Source organism: Stenella coeruleoalba, assembly GCF_951394435.1.
Source record: "Stenella coeruleoalba genome assembly, chromosome: 2".
NCBI classification, from domain to species: Eukaryota; Metazoa; Chordata; class Mammalia; order Artiodactyla; family Delphinidae; genus Stenella; species Stenella coeruleoalba.
The window spans coordinates 12,200,196-12,211,719 of NC_137147.1; the positions used below are offsets into that span (position 1 = coordinate 12,200,196).

Genomic DNA, 11,524 nt, shown 5'->3' on the forward strand with positions numbered 1-11,524 from the left:
CCGGGAAGATCCCACATGCTGCGAAGCGGCTGGGCCCGTGAGCCATGGCCGCCGAGCCTGCGCGTCCGGAGCCTGTGCTCCGCAACGGGGGAGGCCACAACAGTGAGAGGCCCGCGTATCGCAAAAAAAAAAAAAAAAAAAAGTGAAAGAATCAACAAGGTAAAACAGAAGCCCAATCTAAATGAGGAAAAAAGAAAAAAGAAAAGCCTTGCCTATGGGGGTGGAATTTCGGTGGGGGTGGAACTTAGGGAGGGGCGAGGTTTAGGGTGGGGTGGGACCTAGGCAGGGGGACGTTCAAGCGTGGGGCGGGGCATCTGCTAAGGCCCTGCGCAGAAGGGGAGAGGCAGCATTTGGAAAGGAGGGCCTGTGGAGTGTGGAGTTCAGGAGTTTGGAGGTAAGGCCCTGGGTGAGGGTGTGTGGGTGGGGTTTAGGCCCATTGTGTTGGAGGGGGACTCCGAGTGTAGAGGTGGGGCCGTGGGTGGGGGCGTAGGGGCGGGGCTTGGGCTCTGCATGACAGGAGGGAGGCTCCAAGGGCAGAGGATTAGGCCTGGGAGCCCAATAGGCTCCCCGGTGCCTAAGTGGATAGGGAAAGCACTGGCCCCGCTCCTTTCCGTTCCTTTGTGCCACTGCCCCACCATCTCCCCCAGGTTCTCCCCCATTGCCACTGGACCCCTTACCACGGGTGGATCCTGCTGGGTGTAGGAACTCCTCCCCTCCCCCAGCCACCCCTCAGGGGTACAGGTCCCAGAGGTCCAGCCTTTACTTTTGCTGCCCCTCCCCTCCCTCCCACTCCCTCAGGACCCAAGTGGCTGGAGGGAGCCTAGGTGGGCAGAGGATCAGGCCCAGGATCTCAACAGGTTCCTGGGGGCCCAAGTGGGCAGCAGAAACCTGGCCACGCTCCCTTTTGATCATCTGCCCTCCCAATGGTTCCCCAGTTTCCCCATTCCGGCGAGGGATCCCTTCCCCTCCCCCAGCCACCTCTCAGGGCCACCAGACCCGTCCCGCCTTCACTTCTCCTCCCCCCTCACTCCCCCTCACACCCCACGTCCTACCTGGTCACTGGGGGCTCCTCCTGACCCCTTAGGTGTCCGTGGTCCCCCACCGGTGCCTGGTAGGTGCCCTAGTTGTGAGGAGACGTGAATCCCGCATCCTCCTAGTACGGCATCTTGACTCCGCCCCCCAAAAAGTAATTTCTTATACTTTGTGCTCAATGTAGTAACAAAGTGAAAAGGAGGTGTTATTGCAGCAGAGAGGAAGAAACAGTTCAGTGATGTTTGAATTGAATCTTGAAGGATGATAAAGGTTTTGAGAGGTCAAAAACAGAGCAGAATGCAGGCAGAGGATAGTAACAAAGGAGTAGAAGAAAGAAATTCAGGGAAATGAACATTGAGCAGCCTTGTGTAGTACAGGAGAGCATGGTAGGATGCGTGCAAAATATTTGAAGCTGCGTATGGATTTGAATCTCTTAAGGGAACGCTTGTGCACTGTTGGTGGGAATGTACATTGTGCAGCCACTGTGGAAAATAGTATGGAGATTCCTCAAAAAACTAAAAATAGAACTACCGTACAATCCAGCACTTCTATTTCTGCTACTTATTTGAAGAAAATGAAAACACTAATTAGAAAAGATATATGTAACCCTATGTTCATTGCACCATTATTTACAATAGCCAAGATATGGAATCAACCTAAGCATCCATCAGTAGATGAATGGATGAAGAACAGGTGATACACAGAGACACTGAAATACTAGTAAGCCATAAAAAAGAATGAAATCTTGTCATTTGTGACAACGTGGATGGATCTAGAGGGTATTATGCTAAATGAAATAAGTCAGAGAAAAACAAATACCATATGATTTCGCTTACATGTGGAATCTTAAAAAAAAAAGGGGGGGCTTCCCTGGTGGCGCAGTGGTTGAGAGTCCGCCTGCCGATGCAGGGGATGCGGGTTCGTGCCCCGGTCCGGGAAGATCCCACATGCCGCGGAGCGGCTGGGCCCGTGAGCCGTGGCTGCTGGGCTTGCGCGTCCGGAGCCTGTGCTCCGCAACGGGAGAGGCCACAATACTGAGAGTCCCGCGTACCGGAAAAAAAAAAAAAAAAAAAAGAACAAAGAAAACAAAACAGAAACAGACTCATAGTTACAGAGAACAAACTAGTGGTTGCCAGAGAGGAGGGGCTGGAAGGCAGTGAACGAAATAGGTGAAGAGGATTAAGAGGTACAAACTTCCAGCTCTAAAATAAATAAGTCATGGGGATGTAAAGTACGGCACAGGAAGTATAGTCAATAATATTGTAACAACTTTGTATGGTGACAGATGGCAACTGGTCTTATTGCACTGATCATTTCATAATGTATAAAAATATAGAATCACTATGTTGTACACTTGAAACTAATTTAACGTGGTACGTTAATTATAACTCAATAAAAATTTTTGATTAAAAAAAGACATTATTTACTTTCAGTTTGCATGTCTGAAAAAAGATGCCAAATGATCTAAGGTTTTCTAACAATGAAAACAGAAATAGCTGTCCCCTGCTCCTATTATAAATGTAAACAACCTTGTGAGGACCCTTCTATGCCTCTTTTTCTGCCTGTGTATCGTCCCACCAGCCCAGCATAACTGAGCTGAATGGCTTTGAAAGGAGTGATTGTGGGAGCAAGGGAATAAATGAATGCAGGCTCTGTTCTCAATGATCTTGTACTTTTTCCATGTCAATAAAAAAAAATTGTACTCCAGCATCTGTTAGAATGCCGCTGTATCTTCCAGCTTTCACTTGAGGTGGAAGGCCTTGACTTCAACATTTTTAGTAGGATCCATACATTTAAACCTCTTAATAAAGCGGCTGCTGTCCTACTCATAGAAAATATTCAAATTTGCCCTCTAACTGAAATCAGTTTTAACAAGTACTAATCACTCATTTGTGCATCCAGCACTAGTTTGGTATCTGCAGGGAAAACTGAAGAAGTCGGTCACAGTCATTTCCTTTGAGGAGTTTCTTAGTTCATTTTTATGAATAAATTTTAGTTCATTCCATATTCTAAACAGGGCTGTTCTCATGCATAATTTTTTTTTTGGTTACACACGTCATTCCAGGTAAAAGATATAAGCATCACTGGAACACCTTTAAAACCATAGAGGAAGCGGGATCAGGGACCCGCCACGTGCGACCACATCTCTCCACTGGTAACTCTCCGCTCCACGCTCGGTGACCATGGCTGTACCGGTGGCCCTTCTGCGCGGTGGTGCCCGCAGGCGCAGCCCCCTGCTTTGGAGGTGGATGCAGGAAATAAGATATGTGGAACGAAGTTATGATCAAAACCCACTTTGAATGAAGTGGTCATAGTAAGTGCTACGAGAACACCCATTGGGTCCTTTCTAGGCAGCCTTTCCTCTCTGCCAGCCACTGAGCTTGGTTCCATTGCAATTCAGGGAGCCATTGAAAAGGCAGGGTTTCCAAAAGAAGCAGTGAAAGAAGCATACATGGCTAATGTTCTACAAGGAGGTGGAGGACAAGCCCCTACAAGGCAAGCAGTACTGGGTGCAGGCTTACTTATTTCTACTCCATGTACCACTGTAAACTAAAGTTTGTGTCTCAGGAATGAAAGCTATCATGATGGCCTCTCAGAATCTTATGTGTGGACCTCAGGATGTGATGGTGGCAGGTGGGATGGAGAGCATGTCCAATGTTCCCTACGTAATGAACAGAGGAGCAACACCATATAGTGGGGTAAAGCTTGAAGATTTGATTGTAAAAGATGGGCTAACTGATGTCTACAATAAAGTTCATATGGGCAACTGTGCTGAAAATACTGCAAAGAAGCTGAATATTGCACGAGATGAACAGGATACTTATGCTGTTAACTCCTATACCAGAAGTAAAGCAGCATGAGAAGCTGGAAAATTTGGAAGTGAAGTTGTTCCTGTCACAGTTACAGTAAAAGGTAAACCAGATGTAGTGGTGAAAGAAGATGAAGAATATAAACATGTTGACTTTAGCAGAGTTCCAAAGCTGAAGACGTGTTTCCAAAAAGAGAATGGTACAGTAACAGCTCCCAGTGCCAGCACACTGAATGAAGGAGCAGCTGCTATGGTTCTGATGACTGCAGATGCAACAAGAGGCTCAATGTTAAACCACTGGCAAGAATAGCAGCATTTGCTGATGCTGCTGTAGAACCTATTGATTTTCCAGTTGCACCTGCATATGCTGCACCTAAGATGCAGGTGCATCTTGTGGGAAATAAATGAAGCCTTTAGTGTAGTCATACTAGCAAACATTAAAATGCTAGAGATTGATCCCCCAAAAGTGAATATCAATGGAGGAGCTGTTTCTATCGGACATACAGTTGGGATGTGTGGAGCCAGGATTGTCGTCCATTGGCTCATGCCTTGAAGCAAGGAGAATGTGGTCTTGCCAGTATTTGCAGCGGAGGAGGAGGTGCTTCTGCCATGCTGATCCAAAAGCTGTAGACAACTTCTGTTGTCTAAGGCAACAACCCTATGTAGCCAGAAAGGCCTGCTGTAATCAGGGTGACTGATTACCCTGGGTCAGCTTGTATGAAAATAATCTGTTTCACTTTTTATTATTTTCAACTCTTTTTAAAAAATAAAATAAAAAGATCAAATCCCAAAACCTGTTGAGATTACAAAATAATTTTTTCTTCTGCTTTACAGTTTTTGTAATCTTGAACACATTTTTGTTATAAAGCTATACTTTTAAAATACCATTGTGCAATATTAGTGACTTATAAGTAGCTAGAAGCTTCCATTTTAGAGAATAAATCTTAATTTACATTTTTAAAAAAACCATAGGGAACATAGATAAGTACTTAGTATTTAGAGACACTTAAATTTTTAGCATAATGGTAAAACTTTAGGGTCAGAACAGTAATGACATTAAGGCCCTTTGTTTTGATGATAGCTAACCTTATCCAGTTTGTGGCAACCAGCACTCTCCTTTCTAGAGCGGGAAAACATTTTTCCCTCTCTTCAATTCAGGACCTAGTGAATACATGAGTGTATTTAGTAGAGAGCCAGTGATCCTCAGGATCTCAGTATTTACAATGAGGGAAGCCTCCTCTCTGACCTTGGGGAGGTTACTAGTTAATTATGCTGACTGTAGTCTCTTGGGCATGTTGAAGAAAAGGTGTATTTTTCTAATGGAAAAGTTCTTTTCTGGCAGAGGAAAAATTATGGCCAGTCTTTCTGTCTTGTAGACTTGCAAATTGACCGCACGTGAACCCTTCTTGTGTTCCTTGATTGCTAACACACTGTTGAGTCTGGCTAGCTAATATTTTATTCTGGATCTTCACAACTATAAATGTAAGTGAAATGAACCTATTATTTTCTTTTCTGGTACGATCTGTATCTAGTTTTGGCATAAAAGCAGTTCAGTCATGAAATGAGTTTGGCAGTTTTCGCTCTTTTATGGAAGTGTTCATTTAAGGTACGGATTATCTCTTCCATTAAGATCTTATAAGCCCACCAATAAAATATCGATGGTAGGCCTCACGAGGCTTCACTCTTCTTTCTACTTTATACAACTTCCTGGATTGATTTATTTTTAATTTTACTAAGTACTATTTTTTTAAGCCCCATTTTCTACTGCAGTGCCTTCTAGGAACGTTTCTTCTCTTGATCCCCTAGCTTACTGCTTTCTTCTTCAACTATCAGTTTGATCATTTATTCCCATTATATTGACTTTCTTGATTTGATATTATTCACTTATTTGACAAATATTTATTGAATGTCAGACACTGTTCTGGACACTCACTAATCTGTATAGACCTTTATAAGGACTCCAATAGATCTTTTTCCCTCAGTGACAGTAGTGACATTTTGTCCCTTGGTTGAGCCCCTGTTTTATATTAGAACAGATATGTTTCTTTGTAGTACTTCTGTCTTTAATTTTATTTTTATTCCATACTAAAAATACTTCTCTTTTTCCCTAATACAGTAATACCTATTTCAGGGTAGAAGTGCTCATTTTCTTTCATTTACTCGGAGTTTAGAAATAGCATATACATCATGAAGCAACAAAGCTTTGGGATTCTGATAGTTTTAATTTTGTAAAATAATTTTCCTTTTGTTTTTTTTCCTAACTTGAGAGTTTTGATAACTACTTATTCACACATATCCATTCATTCGTTTAGTGATTCTTAATTTGTTTATCTAGCATGTTCTGTGTACCAGGCCACGTGCTGGCTGTTAGGGCTATAAAGATGCTGGAAGCGTGTTCTCTTCCCTTATAGAACCTGGAATCTACTGTGAGGGAAAAACATATAAGTTTAACCAAAATATTCAGATATGATGCCATCATAAGGAAATTGAATAAGTTAAAAGGAAAGGAAGATTTCAAGTCAATAAAATTAACCAGGAGTTTAGGTAAGGGAAAGGCCTTGCCCTGTCTATACTTGCCAGGGAATGGTGTGCATATGAGCTGGGTCTTGAATATGAAGAAGGAAGGGTATTGACACATGGGAAGAGTAAGTTATTGTCATTGTTTTTGCTTTCTCTCTATGGTATTTTTTTCCAGATTATGGTTAGATTTTGAATAATGTTTGGGCACTGCTAACCTTACTAGAAATAAAAAGACAAATGGAGTTAGAAGCCCTCCCATTCATAGCAATGCTGACCATCATCATGGCTCTCTAGGTTACTTTTTATCAAAATATGTCCCTTCCCCACCCACTTTATACAAAACAAAAGAGTAATACGTGAAATCTGATTTATTTACTTTTAATATTGTCTATAACAGGTGCTATTAAGATTATAAACCCTTTTATGATGTGTCCTTTGTTAAAGAAAACCAATAGGAAAAGAAAACCAATAGGAACCCTCCTACACTGTTGGTGGGAATGTAAATTGGTGCAGCCACTATGGAGAACAGTATGGAGATTCCTTAAAAAACTAAAAATACAGCTACCATATGATCCTGCAGTCCCACTCTTGGGCATATATCTGGAGGAAACCATAATTTGAAAAGGTACATGCAGCCTAGTGTTCATTGCAAAACTATTTACAATAGGCAAGAAGACATGGAAGCAACCTAAATATCCATCAACAGATGAATGGATAAAAAAGTTGTGGGATGTATATATACCATGGAATATTACTCAGCCATAAAAGAGAATGAAATAATGCCATTTGCAGCAACATGGATGGACCTAGAGATTATCATAGTAAGTGAAGTAAGTGAGACAGAGACAGACAAATATCATTTGATATCACCTGTTTGTGGAATCTAAAAAAAATGATACAAATGACAATTTGTGATCCACCCAAAAAAAATTAGTTTCAGAAGGATACTGTCTGGTTTCCAGAGATTTTTTAATGTGAGAAAATCAGAAGAAAAGAAAAAAATAGAGTAACTCTCTGAATGTATGCTTAATCCAAGGTTAAAATCAGAGGATCTGTAACAATGGACGATCATTCAGCCCTTTAGAGAAATGCCTCTTATTTTTATAAGAATTGGGCAGCAGGCTGATGGCACCCTTGCTCAAAGGCCCTGGAATGGAGCTATGTTAGGCCAATGATTACACAGTGAGAGAATCCTCATTGGTCCAACTGTCTCTAACATGTGCCTACATAGAAAGCCATCCCCTGTCCCCCACCAGACCCTGAGAGGTGAGCTAAGCCAGTGCTTGTGCACTGGGCAAGAGTTTCCTCAGAAAATAATACTTAACCTATGAGCAAATTTTTAAAATTTGTTTTGAGGAGTATAATGAATCTTTCCACAACATGAGAAATCAACTATACTTCAATAAAATAAATTTTAAAAATAATCTCTCAAATGCTGAAGGAAATGATAATTGTTTACAAAGTTTATTTAGTTCTAAAGGAGCAACAGGGAACAGAACACTTTGGGTATAAGGTGTTTAACTTGTCAGACTTTTTTTCAGAATGAAAGACAGTGTGGCAAAGGAGAGTGATCTGGACTTTGCTGTTTGAGGAAATAAGCATTTGGAGTTACTGGAGTGCTGAGATGTACAAGATCTTAACATTAAAATGTAACAAGAAATTGGTAAAGATCGAAAACATAATAATACCTAGTGTTAATGAGAACGGCTATCTGAGTCTAACTTGGTAGAATCTTACAGGAAGGTAAGTTGGCAATATATTCATACTGTTTGTCTCAGCAGTTCCACTTCAATGAATTTATCCTAATGAAACAACATTAACTAAACACTAAGAATTAGGTAGAAGCAGGGCTTATATTCAACCACTGGTAGTATAGGATCGCCAATCACCATGACCATCTATTAAATCAGAAGAGTTGCTGCTTGTAAACATCCACTTTTCTTATACCAATGCCTATGAGCCAAATGTCAGCCTCTATTAGAGGGTGTTCACTGCAGGATTGTTTATAATAGTAATCAGTTAGAAACCACTTAAATGTACAGTAGGAAATTGGTTAGATTTGCTTTGATATGTCCATATGGTAGAATGCAACAAAGTCAGGTTTGGTTTTGTTTTTTTGTTTTTGGTTGTTTTTTTGGTTTTTGCGGTACACAGGCCTCTCACTGTTGTGGCCTCTCCCGTTGCGGAGCACAGGCTCCGGATGCACAGGCTCAGCGGCCATGGCTCACGGGCCCAGCCGCTCCACGGCATGTGGGATCCTCCCGTACCGGGGCACGAACCCGTGTCCCCTGCATCGGCAGGCGGACTCTCAACCACTGTGCCACCAGGGAAGCCCCAAAGTCAGGTTTTTAAGGAAAAAAATCACATCATAAACTCATTTAATACAGAGTTAAGGAAATTAAAAAAGTATAAAATACTACATACTATAGACTCAAATATGCAATACAATCCAACTTTTATTTAAGACATTAAAAATTGAGAATATAGACCACAAAATTAATAGTGGTTATACTCTGGGTAAGAGGATACTAGCTGTTTTTACTTTTTATGTTTTATAAATTTTACAATGAATTTGTATTAATTTTATAAAAGACAAATATATTTAGCCATATTATGAAAAGATACTTTTCATATTTTGTGTTTTTCTCTAAGTAATCAGACTTTGTTTGCAGACAAGTCTGTTGCTCCCAACTAGTGGATAGTAATTCATATTATAAGTGTGCATTGACCACATTTCAGGTATCCATTTCCCTAATGATAAAACCTAGATTTCCTCCAACTTCCCCAACCATAAACACCACCATAAGAAGCACCCCAGTACGTACCACCCTAAAGGCATGAGTGGAGGGCCATCACATATAGCCCTTGAAGTGGATTTGCTGGGTCAAAGAGAATTCACATTCTTAATGTCACTAAGGACCTCCAGATGATTATTTTTAGAATGACCTTACAAGTTTATACTTTCGTCAAAACTGCAAGAGTTCCCATATACCCCATCTTCTCCAACACTTAGTAGCAGACATCTTTTTTATTTTTGCCATTCTGATGGGTGTAACATGGTGTCTATAGTTTTAAAATATATCTCCCTGATTACAAGTAAGTTTGAGAACCTCTTCATATTCTCGTTAGCTGTTGAGGCTTCCCTCTCTATTTATTGCCTGTTCATATACTTTGCCCAATTTTCTGCTGAGTATCATTATCTTTTTCTCAGTGATTTGCTTGAGCCCCTTAAATATTGAGTGTTTCACTGTTTTGATCATAATCAACAGGAAGAAGTATATGTTATATCACAACCAACACACATGATATATAATATATAATACATTAATATATTAATATATAAGATGTATAGTTATAATCTTATAAGTATGCATATATACTTTTGTACATACATACATATATACATATATGAGTATACATGTTATATATCAATATATTATTAGAGTATATATTGATTATATCAGTAATATATAATTATGTAAGTGTCTATTAAGTCTATATAATTAAATATATGGTTAATTATTAATATGTATTAATGTACTATATATGTAAATATATATATTCCCAACAAATACACACTATTGTATATATGTATGTATTGCGTATATTTTTAATTTTACATTTTCATTTACATGGTATAAACAAAATGCTGATGAGTATTTTCTCCTAATACTTGTTATGCACTCTGATATTTTCTATTCTTTCCTACTTTACTTTTTAAAATTATGCTTGCAATTCTCTAAGTTGAATTTATCACTCAGTAATGGTCTACAAATCATAATCTAAAATCAATTGTCCTTGATATAATCCCTGGTCAATTATAGATTTGCAAACATCTCCTGGTTTGTCATGTCTCTGTTAATTTTGCCAAATGGGTACGTTGTTTATCAGAAATTTTTAATTTTGATGCAGTCAAATTTATTCATTATTTGAGTCTTGGTTAGGAAATTTCCCCCCACTTCTAGTTCACATGGATATTCTCCTACATTTTCTTAAATTAGATTTATAAATTGACCTTTTGAATTTAGGACTGCAGTCTGAGACCCACCCTTTTTATTTAATATAAGTTAAAGATTCAACTTTATTTTCTTTACTTTTCTCCATGGAGTGAGCTAATTTGCCCACTACCATCGAATAAAAAATTTTTTTTTGCCATTCCTTTGTGGTACCTTATTTATCATATATCAAATTTACACATAACAGAGATTGATTTCTGTTTCTTGGTCCATTTGATTTTGTCCTACTACTCTATTGTCTGTTCACTTTTAGTGTGATTTATATGAAAGACAGAAGTCAGTCAAGTAAGGAGATAGGTTGTTTTCAGGCAATAGGGGGAGCATCGAAGATCCAAAGATCTGAATGTCTCCGCAGGGTGATTCTGCCTTAGACTTTTATGGGGAGGAGTAAACAAGTTGCAGAAGGGATGATTTATACTTGGGGTTGTTTTTCCAGCAGAAGTCTCAGTCAATTGTGTGAAGAGGAAATGGTTTTCTCTGTGGTTAGCTAGTTTCAGGGGACAAACAATTTTAATCTTAGCAAATCAGTCATGAGACAGAGAATGGGAAATTGGAGGGTCAGTATCTGGCCTCATCAGCAGATTCAGGCAAAAGGGGAAAGGTCTGTATTTGGCCTTGTCAGTGCCCCCTCTTGCTCCATACAAACATCATCTGTCTTAGAACAATCTCAGTAATTTCCGTGGGTTTTGGTCAAGGCTAAGTGAAATTGTCCACAGAGTCAGTAGTTTCTTGTTGGCACTCCCCTTGGAGCACTAGCTTAATCATCTGTTGAGCTCTGATGGTGGTCTGAAGCTGAGAAAGTGTTCTGGAGAAAAAGCACTTAATTAGGATACTTACAAAAGAAAGCAGAAAATCGATCATTAGAGGCTATGATAAGGAGTAAAACCAAGACCCAAGGCCAGCGAGAACCAGTCTAGTGGATTCCAGGAAATTGGTGTGGAGATCCTTCAAGGATGGGGTTAGGATTGTGGAGGCAATGCAGTGAATTCTTTGGTTAGCATCTCACATGTTCTTGCTTATGATGTAGAGGTCAGAGAGGTTTTGGGGAGCAAACGTGAAACAACTGGGGACCCTGCATGTCTGTGGATAAATGAGGAATAGAGAGGGAAATGGTAAGGAGGCCAGAAATGGAAAGGAATAGGGGAGA

At 40.0% G+C, this 11,524-nt stretch overlaps 1 pseudogene across 1 annotated transcript; it reads left to right on the forward strand.

The window, feature by feature from the left end:
- The first annotated feature begins 379 nt into the window (after positions 1 to 379).
- Positions 380 to 4,471, forward strand: LOC307182144 (acetyl-CoA acetyltransferase, mitochondrial-like; annotated as a pseudogene). The gene is made up of 2 exons (XR_013831733.1): positions 380 to 394; positions 3,098 to 4,471. The product of XR_013831733.1 is annotated as an acetyl-CoA acetyltransferase, mitochondrial-like (transcript).
- Positions 4,472 to 11,524: the final 7,053 nt, after the last annotated feature.